The 23,194-nt window shown below is 38.3% G+C and overlaps 3 long non-coding RNA genes across 3 annotated transcripts; all 3 read right to left on the reverse strand.

Annotated features, from left to right (window-relative positions):
- Nucleotides 1-674: 674 nt before the first annotated feature.
- LOC131245739 (uncharacterized) lies at nucleotides 675-2,082 on the reverse strand. The gene is made up of 4 exons (XR_009170960.1): nucleotides 1,991-2,082; nucleotides 1,498-1,560; nucleotides 1,342-1,406; nucleotides 675-1,010 (listed from the first exon to the last, which is right to left on the reverse strand). It is a non-coding gene; the product is annotated as an uncharacterized LOC131245739 (long non-coding RNA).
- Nucleotides 2,083-2,433: 351 nt separating this feature from the next.
- Nucleotides 2,434-3,239, reverse strand: LOC131245740 (uncharacterized). Its single transcript, XR_009170961.1, has 3 exons — nucleotides 3,107-3,239; nucleotides 2,729-2,988; nucleotides 2,434-2,644 (listed from the first exon to the last, which is right to left on the reverse strand). It is a non-coding gene; the product is annotated as an uncharacterized LOC131245740 (long non-coding RNA).
- Nucleotides 3,240-3,781: 542 nt separating this feature from the next.
- LOC131245741 (uncharacterized) lies at nucleotides 3,782-17,842 on the reverse strand. Its single transcript, XR_009170962.1, has 4 exons — nucleotides 17,346-17,842; nucleotides 16,935-17,109; nucleotides 4,176-4,367; nucleotides 3,782-3,921 (listed from the first exon to the last, which is right to left on the reverse strand). It is a non-coding gene; the product is annotated as an uncharacterized LOC131245741 (long non-coding RNA).
- Between the last annotated feature and the right edge of the window lie 5,352 nt (nucleotides 17,843-23,194).

Below are 23,194 nucleotides of genomic sequence, written 5' to 3' on the forward strand. Positions count from 1 at the left end.
TAAAGCCTTTAGCCTCAGTTTTACCTCAGTTATCCAAACCGAAGTTGAAACCCCTGTGGCTAAAGGCTTTAGCCTTAGTTTTAGCAACCGAGGCTAAAATGACTTTTATAGCCTCGGTTCTTCAAGTGAGGCTAAAAACCTTTTTAGCTTCAATTTTCTCGAAATGAGGCTAAATCAAATTTTAGCCTCCATTGTTTTCAACTGAGACTAAATCCAAATTTTAGCCTCAATTGCCTCCAACCGAAGCTAAATCTATTTTTAACCTCGGTTCTCAACAACTGAGGCTAAACCCTTTAGCCACTGGAGTTATAGTCTCAGTTTAGGTAATTGAGGCAAAACTAAGACTAAAGATAAATTTAGCCTTTGTTGGCATCAACTGAGGCTAAATTCAATTTTTAACATCATTTTGCCCAAAGCAAAAGCCGATAAAGATTTAGTTCACCATATAAAGTGAAAGTATATCACTAAAGAGAAATCAAATTAAACTATAAAACACTAAAAAAATCACATACCACGTTGGAATCAATGGCTTCAGAAGAAGGATCTACTTTCAGATTATGGACAATACCAGTTAAGGCAATGTCTGCCCCATATCCTTTGGAAATAATAAAGATGGAAGATCACCAAAGCTTTTACTGTTTGTTGTCAATCAGTCAGCATCAGTCAATGGAAGATGCTGAAACAAGACTCAAACAATACAACAACAGTCTGACCACCAAACAACAGATTGTCTGTATCATCAACAACTCCTATAAAAGGAGAAAAAAAAAAGGCCTCTCTCAACTCTGCTCTTTTCAGTTAATGACAGCAACAGCTCTACTTGAAAATTTCATAACCTCTATCACTTAAACAAGACACCAGGAGGAAAAAAGAAATGAAAATCAAAATATGATGGAACTCCAGAGCTATGGTTTGCCATCATGCTTTATTGTCTCCAACTACCTCCCTTTGGCAGCAACGGCAACAATCAGATCATCGAATTTCTCAGTCTTCCCCAGCAATACCTCAATCTATAACAAGTAAGAACAGAAACATTACAACTGCAAACATCATTGTATGCAAACAACTACCTCCCAAAAATAAAAAGTAAACAGGAGTCTGGTTGTTGAGATCAAGTAACTAGTGTAGCCAAAGAGAAGAATTATATATGCTTGTGTCTTTCTGAAAGAAACGGAGGGGGGTGGTTTGATAAAACCGCAGAAATAATCAACCATGCTGGTTAAAAAAGCATGGGTATTTGAATTTGATCACTTCAAATAAGAAAAGAAGAAGAAGAAGAAGGTAGTAAGGATGATTAATTTGACATGACAAATATTAAAAACTAGCATTAACAGTGCCAACCTTCGCTTTTGGAATGAGACGGCCCTTGGATTCATCCTTCATGTCAACTATAGACATCAAAATCCCTGCTCATGATGGAAAAACAGATTATTATTATTTGTAATTCGCAAGTGTTGACAAGGGAACATGATAGGCAACAACCCAAGTTGGGCTTACTCTTCTCAATAGCCAGCCCTTTTTTCTTCAGAATCTCTGCAACTATGACAGCCGTTGTGAGCGCTGAGGTAGAAAAAGCAAGCAAGTTGAGCTAACATAATGGTGATAATAAATAACTCAAGAATGCTATTGAATCTCATAACCTGTATAAATGATTTGAACCCATTTATTTGGTTCTGTTAATCATGTTAATAACCTATGAGGATTTTATTTTTTTAAAAAAAAAATCCTACTTAGTTCTATTAATCATGTTAATAACCTATGAGGATTGTTTTTTTTAATAATCTCCTACTTGCATATAATCATTTCCACTTTTAAGATCCCACTTTTAAGGTCTGTGTATAGTAACCCGATGCATGCTTAGAGGAAACCTATGCTTCAAAAGGAATCTAGTTGATTTTAAAAGGCTCCAATTGGCCCCTTAAACAAAAGATTGTGGTAGTATTGCAAGAAAATTGGGATAAGGTGAGGTGAGCAAAGGGAAAATACTAACCCGATCCAACTCCCTTTGGGCAATCTTGCTGTCATGTAAACCTCTTAGAACATTCTTACATGCATCAACACAACAGCTTTATAGACCTGTATGATAAAGGAAAGAATTAGAGGTAAACAGACTAAAGAATACAAGAATTTAAGTTAGCACATGGATGTACACTGGATTGTTGCCTTGCCAGGAGTTGAAGTTACTGAGACCACATACCACCTGAGTTTCAACCTATCAAACTGGCTTAGCTCAAAGGATACGTCATATGTTAATCCTAAAGAATCTCGGACTGTAGTGAAGAGCTTGTTTACAAGGGCATGAGAAACATGCAACATAATCAGTTATGCCCACCAACATCTTGAGATGATACAAAACTGCTAGTTGTTTCTGACAAACATAAAATCCCAAACTCTAGAATTGTACATATAGTTATCTAATGATAGTCAAGTAACATATACAGAAAAGCATAACAAGAATGAAGTTTTCCGCATGAGAGTGCCAGTAAATAATTCCGTACCGAGGCTTAACCATACAAGCATGCAACTTACACAAGTGCTGCCATTGGCATGACAGGCATTGTTTGATTCAACATTGTTTGTGATGGACTGCGAGCCACACCATTTTGAGGACCACGGACGGAACTCCCATTCTTAGACGCATCAGCTGCAATTCATAGATTATGGTACCCTGCTCAATATTGAAAAATGTCCATGTAATGACAGGGAGGAACATTTTTGATAAATCTACCTTCCAAAGAATCTTTCCCACCGCTTGCCTTCTGTTGTGTGTCATGCACATGATGAGTGGAAATTATGAATACGAAATGTCTGGGTAGTGTTTACATCCAAAACAGTCACAATGATGCTTTATGCATATGCTCCAACTAAAATTGCATTTCTAAAAAGGCATTAGACTCACAAAGTCATATATGCACTCGTCTTTTACTGAAGTTGAAAACTTCCATATATGCACTTCCTTCACTGGAACCTTCACTTGCACTGTCACCACTACAGATTTCAGGTTTTGTTTCAATTATCAGCTGTAGTCAGTATGCGATTGAATGGGTGCGAAAACATCTTAAATAAATTATGATGATGGAAATAATCTCCTGGGTATCAATAATACCTTTGGGAGACAAATCCATTCCCAGATGCTCCAGATGTTTTACCCGGCTCACTGTTATCCTTGCCCATAAGCATATTCAAGCTGCCTAAACTTCCTTTTGATCTCTTCATGGGTCCCTTTTCCTTACCTTTTATTCATGAGAATTACTAATTCATATTGTATCCTCAGTTATCCAACATCTCAATACAAGGACTTGTTCCTAAAGGGTATGAAAAGGGAAAATGATGACCCTGTTACAAAAACACAACCATTTAAAATAAAACACAAATATGGATATCTGATTAAGGGATAATGCACGGTATGAAAACAACAGTCTGTGAACTATTGCAAGTGTAATAAATAAACAAATCAACATCAAAACCACACAACCATGGGATTTAAATGATTATGGAGGATCTTTTGTTCACTTAGTAAAATACCTTGAAAAGCATATACGATGTTCCAGTTTCTATCTGTGATTTCAGAATTTCAAACCATAGGGTCTGTGCCTGAACAACTTTTTTGGTCTTGCCCAGAGTCCAACAAATACAAAGACAATGTGTAACATTTTCATTGAATGCAGGTACCAAAATTTTCAAACTTCAAGCTCCAGTCAAGCTTACCTCTCTTTCATATCTAGTGTACAGTTCTTCAAACTTCAAGCTCCACCTAGTGTACAATTTTGTGTTGAGTGAAAGTAGAGAAAGAAGGGATTTTTTAGTTCTTACCATTTGGTAATCCTCTTATAGCACCAGTGCCCATGGACGACAAGTAGTCACTCCAGAAACCAGAACTGAGCAATAGAGAAGTCACTAGGTGGTTGTTCTTGGCATCGCCTGTTTTTGAAACCATCATCAAGACAAGAACATTAGTTGCAGTTTCGCAAAAAGCAAGAGCAGGGAATCACCTGTTTTTGAAAAATAAGAAGTTGAAAAGAATCAGGAATTGTGCTTTGTTTCCCATGTGTGTGGAATTGTACTGTGTGTGTGAGCATGCACACACTAGTAAATTGCATGTGCATCACACATGGGAATGCCTAAACATTTTTCCTACATAACTACAAAAGATAGAAAGGCAGTGATTTACATACAAGAATCCAACAGCAATTTGGTTCTCATAGTTCAAACCATCAGACATTCCTAGATCTCCAAGTTCATTAGCAAACAAAGCATGAAGCAAAAAAGCATGGCCCACCTTTTTCCAATCTGCAACCCTCATTTCAAGATAGCTCTTGGATTCTTTCACATGTCAAACACATAAATACACATAAATACGACTTGACCTGAAAAAGAAGATGGTGAACTACAAAAAACAAAGGGATCACAAAACCCATGATGGTGAACTACAAAAAGCTCATGAAATGTAATAAAACATAAATATATATGTAAAAGATCACACATAAATGAATCTTAGCAAAAAACTATCTATTGATTCTTCGAAACCTTTAACTAAGGTCCCTCAGCCTCAGGTCTATCCCTAGGAGTGGATACTGAGTCAGCCTCTACATTTAGTACATTGCCCGAAGTTTGGTCCGTTGCAGCCAATGAGTTCGTCGTGAGATATTACTCGCATCAAAACATGAGTGTCATGGCTCTTGAGTCCTAAAATCTTCTTCATTCTGAGATTGGTACATCGTGAGTTATTACTCGCATAGCCATCTGGTACCTTCATGTTCTTTATGACTCTACAGAAATCATCCTTCTCCTTATTCGCCATTGAAAAGCACGCAGGGGGGCAAATATGTTTTGTCTGATGGTCTCTGCTTTGGGTGAAGTGTTCGTCTTATCTTCATTTTTTGGAGGTCCAGACGAGACTTCACATTGTCCTTCGTCTTCCCGTCGATGTTCAACAACGTCCCAAGAACATTGTCGCATACATTTTTCTCGATGTGCATCACATTAAGGCTGTGATGCAACATATTACTTGCCCAGTATGGTAAATCGAAGAAGATACTTCTCTTCTTCCAACAAGATGCCTTTCCCTTTTCCTTATTATCGTCTCGATTTCTCTTCTTTCCAACAAGATGCCTTTCCCTTTTCCTTATTATCATCTCGATTTCTCTTCTTTCCAACTTTGGTATCAAACTTCTTTCCAAATATTATGTTAATTTTGCTCACTTGAACTAACACTTCATTTCCAGATAGTTGTTTCGGCACCTCTCTCAACTCCAGCTTTCTAGACAGTTGGACCTCTAAGAAAGAATATAAATGATGTCATTAAAATATAAATTAAATAAGATCAATTAAGAACATGCAACAGATCAATTAAATGATAGATAAATTAAGAATGGAGGTGTGTGACACTTTTGTGAAGATGATTCAATCCTGGTTTACTCACCATTGAAAAGAATGTAATTGACTGTTAATATTATATATATAAGGAAGGAATTTTAGTAATCTATCCAATAAAGAAATAAGATGAGTTCCTTTCTTGGATAGGGTCAAAGGAATATGATATATAGAAACCCTAGATCAAGGGAATTCAAGCTATTGGACTTGGATTTAAATAGCCCAATTAGAAAATTTCCTTATTTTTCCTTTCTTATTCTACTAAACTATTGCAAATGGTGCCCTCGCGTGTAGAGGGATGCAATGGTTTTTAAGATGTGGGAAAGAGGGTTAGGGAAACGGTTTTAAATAGGAGTTATTTAATACTCTAGCCAAGTATGATGGTTGATACTTGGACGCTTTGAAATTGTACATGTGGCAGGTGAGCTATGTTGAAGAGATAGTCAACTACAAGGCACCTTTTCTTTTCTTTTTTTTCTTTTTTTCAGTTAGCTTGTTAGTACACACAACATTGTCAGTTCAAACTTCACTGTTAGCCACCCCCACCAGGGAATCGAAGCCAAGACCTCAATGTTGAAAACGAGGTATTTTCACTCAATCTGCCACTTGAGCTATGGATCTGGTGTTCACTCCCCAAGTATAGGGTTGTGATGTAGTAATAAACTCGGTGAGACCGAGGTCGAATCCCAAGGGACTGAAACTTGTACGTTATCTGAAACTAGGTAGAAATAGAACTAGCTTAAGATGAAATCTAAATTCAATATAAAGTGATGAATAATGGTGAGAGATTAATCTAAAACTTAAGAGAAATCAGAGATAGGAAACTAGGGATTCAGAGGATCCACTTGTAGAGATCAGAGAGATCTTATGCCTGCATCATGAAAATTAAACTGAACTTACTTGATCTAGTTTTCACGAGATGAAAGGTATATGAATTAGAATGGATTCCATCACCAAACCCTGCCCAGGAGACAAAGTAAATAACAGAATTAAACTAATTAAAAACCAATCAACATGATATGAGGGTTAGGAAGGGAACCGACATCCAACCATGCCCAGGAGACGATGGTGAACAACAGGGCTTCCTGACGTCAAAATCAAAATAAGGAAAAGGAACACGCTCAAAGCCATTGCAGACCCATTGTAATTTCAGTCACAACAGACCATTAAAGAGTAAAAACATTACCTTAATAATCAAACTAAAATCAAATTCGGTTCATAACTTTAAATTAAATTAAAAGCATAAAATACAGGACTCATCTCGCTACAAGCATCACCTCTTAGCCCTAGCTAAGAGGTTTAGCCCAACATAATTTTGATTAACTAAATCTCAAAAGAAAAGAAAAGGAAAAAAACAAAAACAAAAAAATAAACTCTGTCCTGTGCTTCACGTCCAAGCTCCCAGCTCTTTCTAACTCTCTCTTTTCTTCTCCTTTTTATAAGTGTTGCAATCCGTCGCTGGAGTCGGTGGAGAGTCTGTGCGTAAAGCAGTCGGTGGAATGCACAGCAACCGACTTTGAAGCGCACCACAAATATTCCTTGTGTAATTCTATTTACGCAGCCCAAAAACCATGCTAAAACAGCACCATTTTCCTTGATATCCTTCCAAAAACACAATGTTCGGGGGGGAGTTTCTGGATGAGATACACATTGGACGGTTTGGATTATTAATCCGACCGTGATCTGGATCACGAAACTGGCCCATAGCGGCCGTCTTTCACGGACGCAGGCTCTGTACGCGAGCTGACGCTGAACTCTCGGTGGGGCCACTTAAGATGACTTTTGGGAAATCCACTCCGTCCACCAGATTCCTCTCAGAATTTCGATTGAGAATGGTCCGTTTGGACTTGCATTCACGTGGCCCATAGGATATTTTACGCCACCGTCCAACCTGCGTTTGAACAGCCGAGAACCCATACTCGCTCGCTTTTGAAATTCTGTCACCTAGTTCTTGGTGAAGATAAACCACGTGAGTCACATGGACGGTCTGGATCAGTGATCAGACTGATGGGTAGGGCCCACTGTAAAAACCCAATGGATGGCACGTCCGTCACTGGATGTTTCGCACGGCTCTATTTGGAAAGTTTGTAAAAAATAGGTGGAGCCCACTTCTGATGGTATTTTCGAAGATCTACTCCGCTCATCATTTTCTTAATAAAGTATAATTAAGCCTATGGGTCAAAGTATGAAGTAGATCCAAACTCTAGGTGGGCCACACAATCAACCTGTGATGAGTCGATACCGAACGATTGAAGCAAACCTCTAGCTTACGTGCATGCATGCATATGAATTTCGTTATATTTACAGAATTGTCACTCTGCTTTCTAGAAACGTCCGTCGTTCGTTCCTCCCCACTGCACCATCCAAAAGAAGTGAAATTTGGCAAATATCCACCATTTTTCGTGCTCTTTCCATCAGTTCAGTTTGGGTCCAGATCTCCCAAGGATGTCCAAGATGCTTTCTTAATGGTTATTGTCCTCTGATCTCTCTGTTGGGCCACTTTCACGAGGATCTAATTGCTGAAATTTGACGTGTACGGTTAATTTATGGTCCTCGGGCCATGTATGAAGTTTCGAGCCGAGTGGATGGTGAAAACCCTGTGATCTTGCATTCTGACTAACTTTCAGGCCACTTAAGCTTCAGTTTCTCAATTTTCTCGGATCTCTGGCGTGTATATCCATCGATCTCGATCCCCTGGAGTCCATTCCTTGCTCTGGTGACTTCGGAGCGTTAAATCCATGCTTTTAATACTCTTTTTCAATCAAAGCTCCTTATTACATCCTGCACAAAAACACGATTAAATTATAATATTAGGCATTATCGTGTACATAAAATCAGGCAGTAATCGGGGTCTGATATGCAATATTCGACCCTCAACACAACCCCCAACCAGCATTTTGCTAGTCCCGAGCAAAGTATGCGAAAAATAAGTCGAGAATTACAGGACAATCTCTATGAACTCAAGTGATTTTTGAAAAGCAATCTAGATACAAAAATTCTAAGATGCATGACTATTGGGCATTACTTCCTCCTGGAATCAAGCGCACAATAAATTTTATAATCAAGTTTAAAGTATTTATGCATTAATTAGAACAATTCTAAACAATGAGTACCATGAGTGTATAATGAAATCTCGGCTTATCATCATTAAGAAATCCAATAGATAATTTCTATGATAACATTGATAATCAAAAGAGCATTCAGGACACTCAAAACCTAAACTAGAACTTGCCTTACAATTCTTTCTTTTCATTCTTCTCGCTTTTGATTTTTCCATCGAGGGAGAGGAGAATCGAATACGCACCTATAGGGAGCAAACCTATGGTAAAGATCGTACACCCAACCCTTTTCACATATCATCCATGGGGAATTAAATCTACACCTATAAGGAGCACACCTATGATGAAGATTATTTGTACAACCCTTTACAAAGGTATCTGTTTTTTTTTTATAAGTGTTTTCTTTTTCTTCAATTGATCATGACGGGCAAATTTTTCAGGCTGGTTCCTTACATGCTTAGTGATTACCCAATTAACCCTTCCATATCAAACTGAAACCTTTATGTGAAAGCAAGATGTGTCTTGTGAAATCATGACTCAATCAATGTTTAAAACCTCTAATCATGGATTAACAATTCAAACTTAACTGTGAAATCTAAAAGATACTGAATCCAAGAGTCATAAATTACCAACATCACTTATCTTGTAATTCTAAATCCAAGATGGCCGTCAAAATCACTTCGAATTCATACGAAATTTCAGAGAAATTTAAAAATTTTCACAATTTCTGCTCAAGACCAAGAAAACACTGATTAGGTAGCCTAATCTCCCACCCCCAACTAAAAATCTACATTGTCCTCAATGTAAAAGAAATAAGCATGCAATGCACATGAAACAACGAAAATATAAGAGGAGTGATGGAAAGATAGTACATGGACGAAAGAATCATGAGGCTTTCCAAAGATATCTACGTAAGAGTGGGTCAGCACAAGAGAGAAACCAATAGAAGAAAAATAAAAATAATAAAAATAAAATCCTACCTACACCACTTTCGTAGGTGCTCTCGATTGCATTTAGCGTATCCAACAAGCCTTTAAACCCCTAGGTTGCCCCTAGTGGACGAGTTGTAGTCTCGTGAGGGTTTGCAGCAATGTTACCCACAAACATTGAACTAACTAACTAGGAAAATGAAATGGAATGAAAAGCTGGGTTGCCTCCCAGGAGCGCTAAGTTTAAGCCTTCAGCCAGACAACAATTTAACCTAGAACAGCCTGAAGCAAACTACCCTAGTCCTATGAATGCAGGGAAAAACTACTCGATCATACCGCAAGGTTCCTCTTTCGGCCAATATCTTGATAAGTTTCTTAGTAAGTTCCTCAACAGGATCATCCAAAAGCCCTTTTTGCAATAGGCTTGGACACTATGGAGCATGATTTTTCAGAGAAACTTATGTACTTCATAAGAAATTTTCCATTGAATTGCTTGAGGTATCTAGAGTATATACGATTCACCTGTGACAGAAGAAGTTTCAACGTTAGTATCCCATGGTGAATCAAAGACTACAAGTAAATGAAGTTTAGAAAACTTCTTAAGAAGTGATGTAGTCTCAACACATTCCGAAGTTCCAAACTTCGGTTTAATTTTCAGCTCCTCTTCCTTTACTGGTAGACGTTTAAAATCAAGGAAAGAAGGGGCTTCAGAATAAGGGTTCTCTCGGTCAGTGATGACTACCGAGATGTCGTCTTGCAAGGCATCCACTTTATCTTTTGACATGGATCGTTTGAATCTGCAAGGTATGCCAAGCAATCATCCAAAGAGTTGGGAAGTTCAGCTGAGTGTGACTTATTTTTCACATTGTAGCTCGCGATGATCTGCCTAAGGAAACCATCATTCTTGAAAGTAACCAGATGTATGCTTTCTTCCTCCAGTCCTACACAGACAGATTAAAAATCAAGAGAGTAAGCATCGATGTGATCACTTTGTTTATTGAGACTATCAATCGAGGCGTTGAATTGTTAAACGTGTACAGCTTAGATGATGGCCTCAATTGAGTGGTTTCAAATTCCAGGGTCGTAGCGAGCAACTCGTCCTTCTCCTGAATCACATCATCATTCAATTCAGATGTGTGGTCCAAACATGTTTCACAAGAGTTAGAAGAGTCGGTTGTAAGGAGCTCATCCTCCACCTTTAAATCAGACATGTTAGGTGAGGGGAGTGACTCATTATGACCGACCATTTTGTGTACATCTTGATCATTGACCTGGACTAAACTTGAGATAGATTCCAGGGGAACTATGGCTGCACATTCAGGATCGCCGTCCCAATATTCATCATATTCTAGTTCAGTGCAGTGCATATTTGGGATGGGATCGCCTTCCTCACATTCTATTCCTAAATTCGGTTGAGGTTCAAAACTAACCTTTACCTCATCATTAAAATCCTGTGTGTCATGTAAGGAAGGTGTGTCATCATCACTATATTTAAAAGACACCCATGTATCTTCACCATTCCTTTGAACAGTCATCGAGATCTTCTCATTAGGAGATTGAACCACATGCTCATTAATGGAATCCAACTCCTCATTCCAAATTCCAGATTCCTTCAAAAGTGAGTGAGGATCACTTTCCTTGCATTGTATTTTTGGATTGGGTTGTGGTTGGGATGAGAAAGCTTCCTCTATCCTTTCGAGGCGCGAAGTGAGTGTTTCCATTACTTTTCTAATTTCCGCAAGACAGGCCATGTCATGTTGAAGTGAATCCTCTTGGGTGGTTTCTGGTTAGATTTTAAAGGCATGGGATCCAAGAGAATTATTATAACATGTTGATGGTTCATTTACCCAATTTTGATGTTCCCACCAGTTATAGTCATACTGATCATAGGTGGGAGAATCTGCTGGTTGGTAATACTTATTATCACTCATGATATAATCACGCATTGTTTTCTTTTTATCAGATGGGTGATAATAATTCTCACAACCATAATTATGATAACCCCAACACTCACTTACTATTTTATTAATCCGTAGGGTGTAATTGTTCTCCTGCATATAATCACGTAAGGACTTCTTAGCCGGTGGATCTTTATATTCTGATCGGTTCTCACTGATAGTTTCAGAAAAGTTTTGAGACAGAGGTTGATTTATATCTTCATCATCCCAAAATAGGTTATTCTTCTCAGCATACTGACGTTCCCACTCGTGCATATACATGATGAAACCCTTAATCTGAATTTAATCCTAAGAAAAACAGAAGAAAAGATCCTATAGCAATGTGTAAAGTAAGAGGAGGAGAAGTTAGAAAGAAGGTACCAAATGAGAAGTTCCTATGTCAAGATCTTGTAAAAGAAAACAAAAGAGATTAGTTTCTAAAATTAAAAAGAATTTCTAAAAGGGGAAATAATTAACCTAGTTTCTAAAAACAAAAGATGAAAGTTTCTAAAAATAAACTAATTCTAAAAATAGAAAAAGTAGAGGAATTAGAAAGGGATTACCAATTTAGAAGTTATTTCAGGATCCTATAAAACAGGAAAATAGGTTTGTTCCTAAAAATAAAATAAAATAAAATAAAAACCTTTAACCCAAAGTTAATAAAATCCTAATCCTAACCTAATTCTAAAACTAATTAATTTCAGAAAAATATAACTGTCAATCTCCGGCAACGGCGCCAAAAACTTGTTCACTCCCCAAGTATAGGGTTGTGATGTAGTAATAAACTCGGTGAGACCGAGGTCGAATCCCAAGGGACTGAAACTTGTACGTTATCTGAAACTAGGTAGAAATAGAACTAGCTTAAGATGAAATCTAAATCCAATATAAAGTGATGAATAATGGTGAGAGATTAATCTAAAACTTAAGAGAAATCAGAGATAGGAAACTAGGGATTCAGAGGATCCACTTGTAGAGATCAGAGAGATCTTATGCCTGCATCATGAAAATTAAACTGAACTTACTTGATCTAGTTTTCACGAGATGAAAGGTATATGAATTAGAATGGATTCCATCACCAAACCCTGCCCAGGAGACAAAGTAAATAACAGAATTAAACTAATTAAAAACCAATCAACATGATATGAGGGTTAGGAAGGGAACCGACATCCAACCATGCCCAGGAGACGATGGTGAACAACAGGGCTTCCTGACGTCAAAATCAAAATAAGGAAAAGGAACACGCTCAAAGCCATTGCAGACCCATTGTAATTTCAGTCACAACAGACCATTAAAGAGTAAAAACATTACCTTAATAATCAAACTAAAATCAAATTCGGTTCATAACTTTAAATTAAATTAAAAGCATAAAATACAGGACTCATCTCGCTACAAGCATCACCTCTTAGCCCTAGCTAAGAGGTTTAGCCCAACATAATTTTGATTAACTAAATCTCAAAAGAAAAGAAAAGGAAAAAAACAAAAACAAAAAAACAAACTCTGTCCTGTGCTTCACGTCCAAGCTCCCAGCTCTTTCTAACTCTCTCTTTTCTTCTCCTTTTTATAAGTGTTGCAATCCGTCGCTGGAGTCGGTGGAGAGTCTGTGCGTAAAGCAGTCGGTGGAATGCACAACAACCGGCTTTGAAGCGCACCACAAATATTCCTTGTGTAATTCTATTTACGCAGCCCAAAAACCATACCAAAACAGCACCATTTTCCTTGATATCCTTCCAAAAGCACAACGTTCGGGGGGGAGTTTCTGGATGAAATACACATTGGACGGTTTGGATTATTAATCCGACCATGATCGGGATCATGGAACCGGCCCACAGCGGCCGTCTTTCACGGACGCAGGCTCTGTACGCGAGCCGACGCTGAACTCTCGGTGGGGCCCACTTAAGATGACTTTTGGGAAATCCACTCCGTCCACTAGATTCCTCTCAGAATTTCGATTGAGAATGGTCCGTTTGGACTTGCATTCACGTGGCCCATGGGATATTTTACGCCACCGTCCAACTTGCGTTTAAACGGCCGAGAACCCATACTTGCTCCCTTTTGAAATTTTGTCATCTAGTTCTTGGTGAAGATAAACCACGTGAGTCACATGGACGGTCTGGATCAGTGATCAGACTGATGGGCAGGGCCCACTGTAAAAACCCAGTGGATGGCACGTCCGTCACTAGAAGTTTCGCACGGCTCTATTTGGAAAGTTTGCAAAAAATAGGTGGAGCCCACTTCTGATGGTATTTTCGAAGATCTACTCCGCTCATCATTTTCTTAATAAAGTATAAGCCTATGGGTCAAAGTATGAAGTAGATCCAAACTCTAGGTGGGCCACACAATCAACCTGTGATGAGTCGATACCGAACGTTGAAGCAAACCTCTAGCTTACGTGCATGCATGCATATGGATTTCGTTATATTTACAGAATTGCCACTCTGCCTTCTAGAAACGTCCGTCGTTCGTTCCTCCCTACTGCACCATCCAAAAGAAGTGAAATTTGGCAAATATCCACCGTTTTTCGTGCTCTTTCCATCAGTTCAGTTTGGGTCCAGATCTCCCAAGGATGTCCAAGATGCTTTCTTAATGGTTATTGTCCTCTGATCTCTCTGTTGGGCCACTTCCACGAGGATCTAATTGCTGAAATTTGACGTGTACGGTTAATTTATGGTCCTCAGGCCATGTATGAAGTTTCGAGCCGAGTGGATGGTGGAAACCCTGTGATCTTGCATTCTGACTAACTTTCAGGCCACTTAAGCTTCAGTTTCTCAATTTTCTCGGATCTCTGGCGTGTATATCCATCGATCTCGGTCCCCTGGAGTCCATTCCTTGCTCTGGTGACTTCGGAGCGTTAAATCCATGCTTTTAATACTCTTTTTTAATCAAAGCTCCTTATTACATTCTGCAACAAAAACACGATTAAATTATAATATTAGGCATTATCGTGTACGTAAAATTAGGCAGTAATCAGGGTCTGATATGCAATATTCGACCCTCAACATCTGGATATGGGTATTTTCACTCAGTCTACCACTTGAACTCCGAGGCACCTAATTAAATTACAAAACCCATAAACATCCACACCATGAATGATTGCCATCTCAAAAAAACTAAGTGTACATGTGGTAGCTATGTGACATTGAGGTAGCTACCAACATGTAAAAACGATCATTGTAACAATGCTCCAATGTGCGATGAGGATTCAAATTTCTTGTGCAAGACTCGGTCAAGACAAATAAAAATAAAAGTAAAATGAATTATGCATAGGCCTTTTTATTTTTTAATAATTGTGTGGACTTTTTGAGCCAATCTAGGTGCATGCAAAGTCATGTAGTGCACATGCCATCCTGCATAGACAACATGTAAGTAGTTCCTCAAGCTTTAAGTCTGGCATGTAGTGCACATGCCATCCTGCATAGACAACATGTAAGTAGTGCACATGCCATCTTGCATAGACAACATGTAAGTAGTTTCTCAACTCCAGCTTTCCATTAAAGTAATGGATTTGCAAGTGCATAGCAATCTATCTTATCATATGTATTCAACTTTAAGTCTGGCACAACTCATCTCTTAATGTACCTCTTGTAGCACAGATGGGTCTTCAAAAAATATAGATGAAAGTTTGATTAGTCTATCGAGTCCACCTTGGTTGACCTGGCATTCATAGCAATATAAATCATCATCAACATTATTATCATTGGCCTACAACAAAAATTATAATAACTTCAAATAAAACGAAAGCTAAAACATTGTGCTTATAATTAGTAAAGCCATTCATAGCAAGTAACTTAAAACTAATTTGATAGAGAACTAAGAGTACCAGCATGAATCAAATTTGAAAAGTCATTAGATGAAGAATATATGCTTACTATGATTCCATGTGCCCCTCTGTAGTAACTGCTGGTTATGGTCCTGAACCGCTCGTCCTGCAGTGTCCCACTAAGCAAACAAAAGAGAATAAATAAAGAGTGAATGAGGAAGCCCTGCGGCAGGAAGCATAATATGGTGGCTTTCATTGCAAATGGATAATTCGGTAGTTCTCTTCTAGCCAATCTTTTCCAGTACGAAAGCACAATGATGGGTAGACAAAAGTCTTAAGGGGGATGCTTTTCCTTGCCAAGTAACTTTTACCACAACTTGTTGTCAGTGTTGTATGGAAGAAATGGAAATCCTGTTCTTTGAATGGCAAAATGTGCTTAGGGCGATGCTCAACCAACAGTGGGATCCTTAGTATTCGGTTCCTTTCTGCTGATACGAACCTCATTCACCTCCGATCAAGTGACGTGAACTAAATATAGTTCTAAAACCACAAAAACAATTACCAATTGGATATCTTGCAGCAGTTACATGTATATGTGCCAGACTGCCAGCTAATTTTTTTTTCCTAATATATGTCCAATACAAAAAGAAGGGGAAAAGATGTACACCGTGTGACCCAACAAAACAGGCCTGTTATGTTTATTAAAAATTAGCAGCCATTCAACTAATCCATCACACAAAATCAAATTATTGGCATGGACAACAGACTTGCATTAGGTTTCACATAGATGGAGATTCCCATGAAAATTTTCTTGAGCATACAGGCTTCCAAGTACTTAGAATTTCCCATTATTTGCATAACAAAGGGATTCTCATGTGGCACTGTGGGCCCCATGTGTTCCCCCAGATAATTTTCTAGGAAACTCCATCCAAACGAAGCCTTACCTGTAATTTGAACCGGCATCCTATCTTGGACAAAGTACCAAAAATGCTAAGAGCAAACAACTAATGAGTAAGAAGTGATAAGATATGCCCATAGACATGAATATAAAGATCAACTCTTGGAGCCAGAGTTCGATCCCAACTTACCTACTAAAACTTTTTACAAAAAAAAGAATGACGAAAAGGACAACATCCATTGGAATTCAGTTAGATTTACCAAAGCAAATATATTGGCATCAAGAAAACCCAATAACTTAAACATTCAAGAGTGAAATAAAATCGTACAAATAGCAGAAATTCAAATGGATATTCCCAAATTACTCACAATCTGCAGCTCGATTGTCTTCCCATCGAGCTCGACAGTCCTAATGTTCTGAAGATTAGACAAATAATACAAAAATAAATAACATCACCAAAATGTGTCTGTATCGTGTATATTTATGCATGGCATGAGTTGGGTAGGTGTGTTTGTATGTATAGATAGATAGATATAGAAACAGACAAAAATAATACAAAAATAAAACATATCACCAAAAAACAGAGTCAAAACAGTAAGGAAATGGAAGATTTCAATTTGCAGAGCAGCACAACAACTAGAAATTTGGCACAACTCTAGGAAGAAAACCGGGGAAAAAAAATAGCTGGGAAGACAGATAAATCTAAGATCTACAAGGTTAATTAAAAATAGATCACTCCTGTCATGCTACAGCTAGTTATCCACAACCGCTCCCAAATGCAAAATTATCTAAATTGAAGATGAATCACATCCATCTCCAATGAGGATCATTTTCTGCTAGCAGAGGGAAGTGGGATGTAGGAAGTGCATGCTCCTAAAAAACATAATACATAACAGATCTTTCTCTATTCTCCTAATCTAATCAAATTTGAGATCGAGAGAAAATGAGCGAAAGGAGCGAAATGAAAAGAATTGAGCTTACCTTAAACTGATTTGGATCTGGATCTGAATGATAAGGAGGTCTTCTAGCAGCTCTCCTTCTTCCAATCGAGAGACAGAGAGAGAGAGAGAGAGAGAGAGAGAGAGAATGGATTTGGATCTAGATCTGAATGATAAGGTCTTCTAGCGGCTCGAAAACATGCGAAAAGAATCAAAATCTGCAAACAAGGAAATCACAAAGGTCTTCTTTATGGGAATCTGACAGAATTCCACAAAAAAAAAATAAAATCTATGCATTCCTCTCTAAACCAGATGATCTAGGGTTCTCGATCGAGAAAAAACAGAAAACAGCAAAGAAATTCCAAACAAATCACAAAAAACGAAATTGAGAGATAGAACATCCGATCTTCGACAAGATTTAACGAGAAAATGCGGGAACAAGAGCAATACCGACCTGCACATCTGATAAACGAGAATTCCGAAGCTCCTTTTGCCATCAATCGACGAAATGGTTGGAACTGAAGAAAGAAATGGCGATTTCCGAGCAGAAATCGAGAGAAATGAGGGTTTTGGGAGACTTTCTTAGACTCGCTGAGAGACCTTTTGGCCGAAAAGCCAGTGAGAGGAATGGCGGCTTGCTTTTGTAGCTGGACTTTACCGGAAATAATGAAAATGCCACTATAACTTTAGAAAGTCAAAATTACCCTTGCTACTTTGCGATATTGGCCTCAGTTTTCAATAACCGAGGCAAAAAGGCTTGGCCGGCCCATGAAGCAAAGAGCTCTGTAGGGCCCACCATGACATGGCATCCGCTCCATCCATCTCTTATGACAGATTATTTTAGAATGGGACCCAAAATAGTAAGCTGATTCAACACTCTAATGGGCCATAATACATGGATTAGTGATGATGGGACCATTTACCTTTGAAATCTTACCATGGCCCACTATGATGAGTTCGGTAGCCTCAAGAAGGCTTCAATGATAGACGTCTTCGTGAAATAAATTTTCGGCCCACTTCCATAAATGAGTTTCCAAAAATGATGGACAGACTTTTAGCCTCGATTACTAACCAACTGAGGCAAAATGATAGACTTTTGGCCTCAGTTACTCACCAACCGAGGCAAAAGGGTAGACATTTGGCCTCGGTTGTTCACCAACCGAGGCAAAATGGCAGACTTTTAGCCTCGGTTGCTCACCAACTGAGGCAAAAGGGCAAACTTTTGGCCTCAGTTTCTCACCAACCGAGGCAAAATTGCTGACTTACCGAGACAAAAGGGTAGACTTTTGGCCTTAGTTTTCAATAATCGAGGCAAAAGGCATGCTTTTGGCCTCGATTTTCAATAACCAGCAAAATGGCATACTTTTAGCTTTAATTGCTCACCAACCGAGGCAAAGGTAGACTTTTGGCCTCGTTCCTATGCAACTAAGGCAAAATAGTAACCTCGCCTCACCAACCGAGGCAAAGGGCAGACTTTTGGCCTTGCTCACCAATCGAGGCAAATGGGTAGACTTGCTGCTCACCAACCGAGGCAAAGGGCAAACTTTTAGCCTCAGTTTTTCACCAACCGAGGCAAAAGGGTAAGCCTCAATTGCTTACCAACCAAGGCAAAAGGGCAAACTTTTGGCTTTAGTTTCTCACCGACCGAGGCAAAATGATAGACTTTCGGCCTCAGTTTCTCATCAACCGAGGCAAAAGGGCAGACTTTTGGCCTCAGTTCTCAACAACCGAGGCAAAAGGGCAGACTTTTAGCCTCAGTTGCTCACCAACCGAGGCAAAAGGGCAGACTTTTGGCCTCAGTTGCTCACCAACCGAGGCAAAATGACAGACTTTTGGCCTTAGTTCTCAACAATCGAGGCAAAAGGGTAGACTTTTGGCCTCAGTTGCTCACCAACCAAGGCAAAAGGGCAGACTTTTAGCCTCAGTTTCTCACCAACCGAGGCAATAGGGTAGAGTTTTGGCCTCAGTTTCTTATCAACCGAGACAAAAAGTGAATTTTTAACCTCAGTTCCTTTACAACCGAGGCTAAAAAACCATATTTAGCCTCCTTTTTTTGAACCGAGGCTAAAAAATTGAGGCTAAAAGCCTACTTTCTTGTAGTGCAACAATATCGTGTTGTTAATATAAAAATAAAAAATAAAAATTTGTTTGGGTATTTTAAAAAATAAAGAGTCAAAAAATGAAAAATGTGTCTAAAAAAAATTATTTTTTGCATTTCGTTTTAAAGTTTAGTTTCATATTGGATAGAGAGAATAATTCTAAAGGCTTTATAAGTCTTTCTTCTCTTTAGCATTTAGAATTAGTGCAATACTATACACGAGTCCATATCTGTGCCCAAGGTTGACCCAATGGAAAAATTAGCTTAAAAACCAGTTAACTGGGCGTGTGTGCATGTATACTCATGTGTAGGGGAATCGGGTCCTAATAAGCTTGAGCATGTCCTTTTCTTTGAGTCAAGATGGGCTTGGTTTTACTAAAAATTGAACTATTTTCTTTTGATTAATCCTTTTAGTCAGTTGGATGTGTCACACCTTTTCTTTTGTGTCTCTGCATGTGTGTCGTATCTCTGCACGTGTTTACTACTTCTTCATATGCGTGGTATGTAGATTTGATGTAGCAATGTCGTAGTGGGATTATGTTTCTTATATCTTTTATGTTTATTAAAAAAAAAAAAAAAGAGTTTTAATCTCGTGTTTTACACGTTTTTCTCTCTTTTCGAATTTTATTTAATTTTCCTTCTTTTCCTTAGGTGTACGAAGAAGGTGTAGTTGTGTTTTTGATTTGATGTTGGGTCTTGCATGAAGTGTGCGCATTGTCGAGATCATATGTTGTGCAATTGTATCTTTTGGATAGCGTGCTGCAAGCCTTTTACATTAGAGATATTCAACCGATGGGCCTGAACTATCTAAAAGAGAACAACCTATTCCGTGCCTTGTCCAACAAGAAGACGACTTCTAAATTGACCAAGAGTACCGCTTTCATAATCATCTCATTAGGTGTGACTTTTATTTTCTATAGATTTATCTATTTTAAATATTTTCTATTCTATTGTTTCTAATAAAAGTACTACGTCCATGTGGCAAATATGGCATTACTGAAGAAAGGTAAAGGTTTATTTTATTTAAGGAAAATTTTACTTTTCCATATAAATCCATACCTAATAAGTGCAAAAGCTTTCTCGAAAAGCCGGTTGTTACTCACAGGAGGGTATTAACTTTTTTTTAGGTGCTAATAGATGTATGGTGCTATGTAGATGCATGGTTAAAGAGAGAAATATGAGGATGATGCACATTCACCTAAAACATGCCCAAGTAGTGTTCTTTGTAATTTTCCAACTTGCTATGTTTTGTGATCGTTCCACTCCAAGGCGCTAAAGCAACGGACCAATGATTTAGATCAATGGATAATGGTCACATTAGATACAAATAAGAACTATTTGTATTATTGAAATATTAGGCCACATGTTCCTCAATGAGCTACCTCTTGAAAGGACGACAAGGGCGTGTTTGAATACCACCAAATTAAATAAGTTACTTTTTCTACTTACAACAGTGGATAAGCAACTTATTTTAGATAAGTTTGGTTTATGATTAGTTATATATAATTTTTTTATTTACAAGTGCTTAATCGCTTCAGTTAACTTTTTTAGCTTTTATACTTTTCATAAGTTGCCAAAGAGAGACTGGGGAGAGTTAAAAGAGAAAAGAAGCTGATAAGTAGATTGTTTAACAAACATACTTATTTTCTTAATAGTAAAACCTAAAATAAGTTACTAATTGCATAAATAACTATTTTAAGCAACTTACCTCCAAATGAGCCTAAAACCTAAAATAAGTTACTAATTGCATAAATAACTATTTTAAGCAACTTACCTCCAAATGAGCCTATTACTACCAAATAAGTTACTTTTTCACTTTTCTACTTACAACCCAGGTAAGTAGCGTACTTGAAATAAATAAGTTTGGTTTATGACCAATTATAAAAGTTTTTTATTTAAAGTTATTTAACTATTTTAATTTATTAAGTAGAAATCAAAATAAATTGCTTAAAAGCATAAGCAACTTATCTTAAGTAAGTTAAATGGATGGAGGGTATGGATACAAAACATACATTATGGCCCACAGAAGTCGGTGACGTCACTTGAGCAGCGAGACTACTCAACCTGTCAGTATATAATCTGCGTCCACCAAAAGTAGCCCACGCATACGGTCGAAATTGGTGGTTGTTTTCTCGAAGAGCGTGTACGGGCCGCATGCAGATCAAACCTTCAATGGTATAATGTCAGTTCCAAAAGTAGAAACCGACAAATGTTGATGTCATCACCACTGGGAAGATAACGACAAAAGAGGCAAGAAAATCATTATGAAATGGAAGATGATATGGTGGAATCGGTAGAACGTTGCTATGGTAGATCCCTCCATCTGCATTACACATTACAGCATGATATATCAATCGGTACCGTTAATTCGTTTTGAATAGCTAGGATTATCCTATAAGTACGTATTTTTAACATTTTCCCTCTGCAAAAGATTCAGTAAGATGGACGACCTAAACTAACAACTAACTTCGTCGCCTGTCGTGTGAAGGGATGCCCTACCATAGGCCACTCATACGGGCTCCGCTGAAAGTACAACTACAGACTGCTCACCGGGGGTAAAAACGTCTTTTTCTTCCTCTCATTTGATCCACGGAAGAGGATACACCGATGAGGGAGACTCGCTAAAGAAGTGACGTCACCAAGTTCTATAAGCCCCACCTTTATGTATGTTTATTATGTATGTTTTGTATCCACACCGTGAAGCCAATTGGAGATATCATATTAGGCCATGATTCAAAGAATGAGTCAGGTCTAAAGCCCTAGTGGACCCACAGCGTAAAACAGTGAGGAGAGTGAAGGACACCCTTAAAAACTTATAAGGTACGTGCAAAAGTTTTGTATCAAGCTGATATTTGCTTTTTCCCTTCTTTCCTGTCTTCTTTAACCCGTGAACGGTTGGATCTCAAATAAATATCACGGTGGACCTTAGGATGGTTTCAACGGTCTACTTCACTCTTCTACTGTTTTCTATGGTAGGGTCCACTCCATATTAGGATCTGCCTTATTCTTTGGATCATAGACTAAAATAATCTCTCCAAATGTATTAACAGTATAGATACAACACATATATCATGAGTGGGCTCATAGAACTGGATGACGTCACTTCAACAGTAAGTTTGCTGTTAGCAGTTAATCCGTGTCCCGAGGTGGGTGGGATCCGTGACTGTGGATGTATTCCCATACATCAAGTGGGCCCCACAGCCAGGGGGGTCAAGGAGAAATTGACCACCGTAGACTCAACTTTTCACTAAATTTCTTTTACGAAGACTCCAAAACTTACCTTCCCATCTTAGATGTCAAACGTGCGGACAAGCATTTGAGGATCAAAATATCCCTACTTTCCTTTCATAAGTGGATTGGCTGGTGTGCAAAGATGAGCGCTGACGCTCGGACCCGGAGGAAATGGATTGGCTACTCCCCCTGACACTAGCCAATGGTTAGTGGTATGTGCTATGTGGGCCCCATGACAATGTATGTGTTTCATCCATGTTATACATTTATTTTTATAGATCGTTTTACTACATGAGTCCATAAATGAGGTATATCCAAATCTCAAGTGGATTACATTACATTACAGGAAACAGTGTTGAATGAGGGTCGACAATTAAAAACATTTTGAGGGTTATAAAAGCTTTGAATTAAGCTGATCTTTGTTTTTTCTCCTCATCTGGGGTGTGTATGACTTAATGAACAGATTGGATGTCAAATAAACAGTATAGTGGGCCTTAGGAGGATTTTAATGGTGGATATCTAATCACTACTGTTTTCATGTGGTGTGGTCCACCTGAGATTTATATCCCTCGTATTTTTGGGATCAAGCCATAACATGATCTGTAAAAATGGATGAACAGAATGGATGAAACACATATATCATGGTGGGGCCCACATAGGACCGACCAACAGCCACGGAGCTAGTGGCAGGGGAGTAGCCAATCCGTTTCCAATGCGGATTAGATACTGACAGGTTGAGCAATGAGTTGGCTACCGAAGTGACATCACCAAGTTTCGTGGGCCACACTATAATGTATGTGTTATATCTACACTATCCATTCATTTTTAGATAGCATTTTAGGGTATCAACTAAAGAATGAAGCAAATAAAAATCTGTAGTGGAACCACCAAAGAAAATAGTGGGGAGAGTGATTCCTACAGTTGAAACTATCTAAGGTCCATCATAACGTTTATTTGAAATCCAACCCGTTCAA

This window comes from Magnolia sinica, chromosome 5 (assembly GCF_029962835.1).
Source record: "Magnolia sinica isolate HGM2019 chromosome 5, MsV1, whole genome shotgun sequence".
Classification (NCBI taxonomy): domain Eukaryota; kingdom Viridiplantae; phylum Streptophyta; class Magnoliopsida; order Magnoliales; family Magnoliaceae; genus Magnolia; species Magnolia sinica.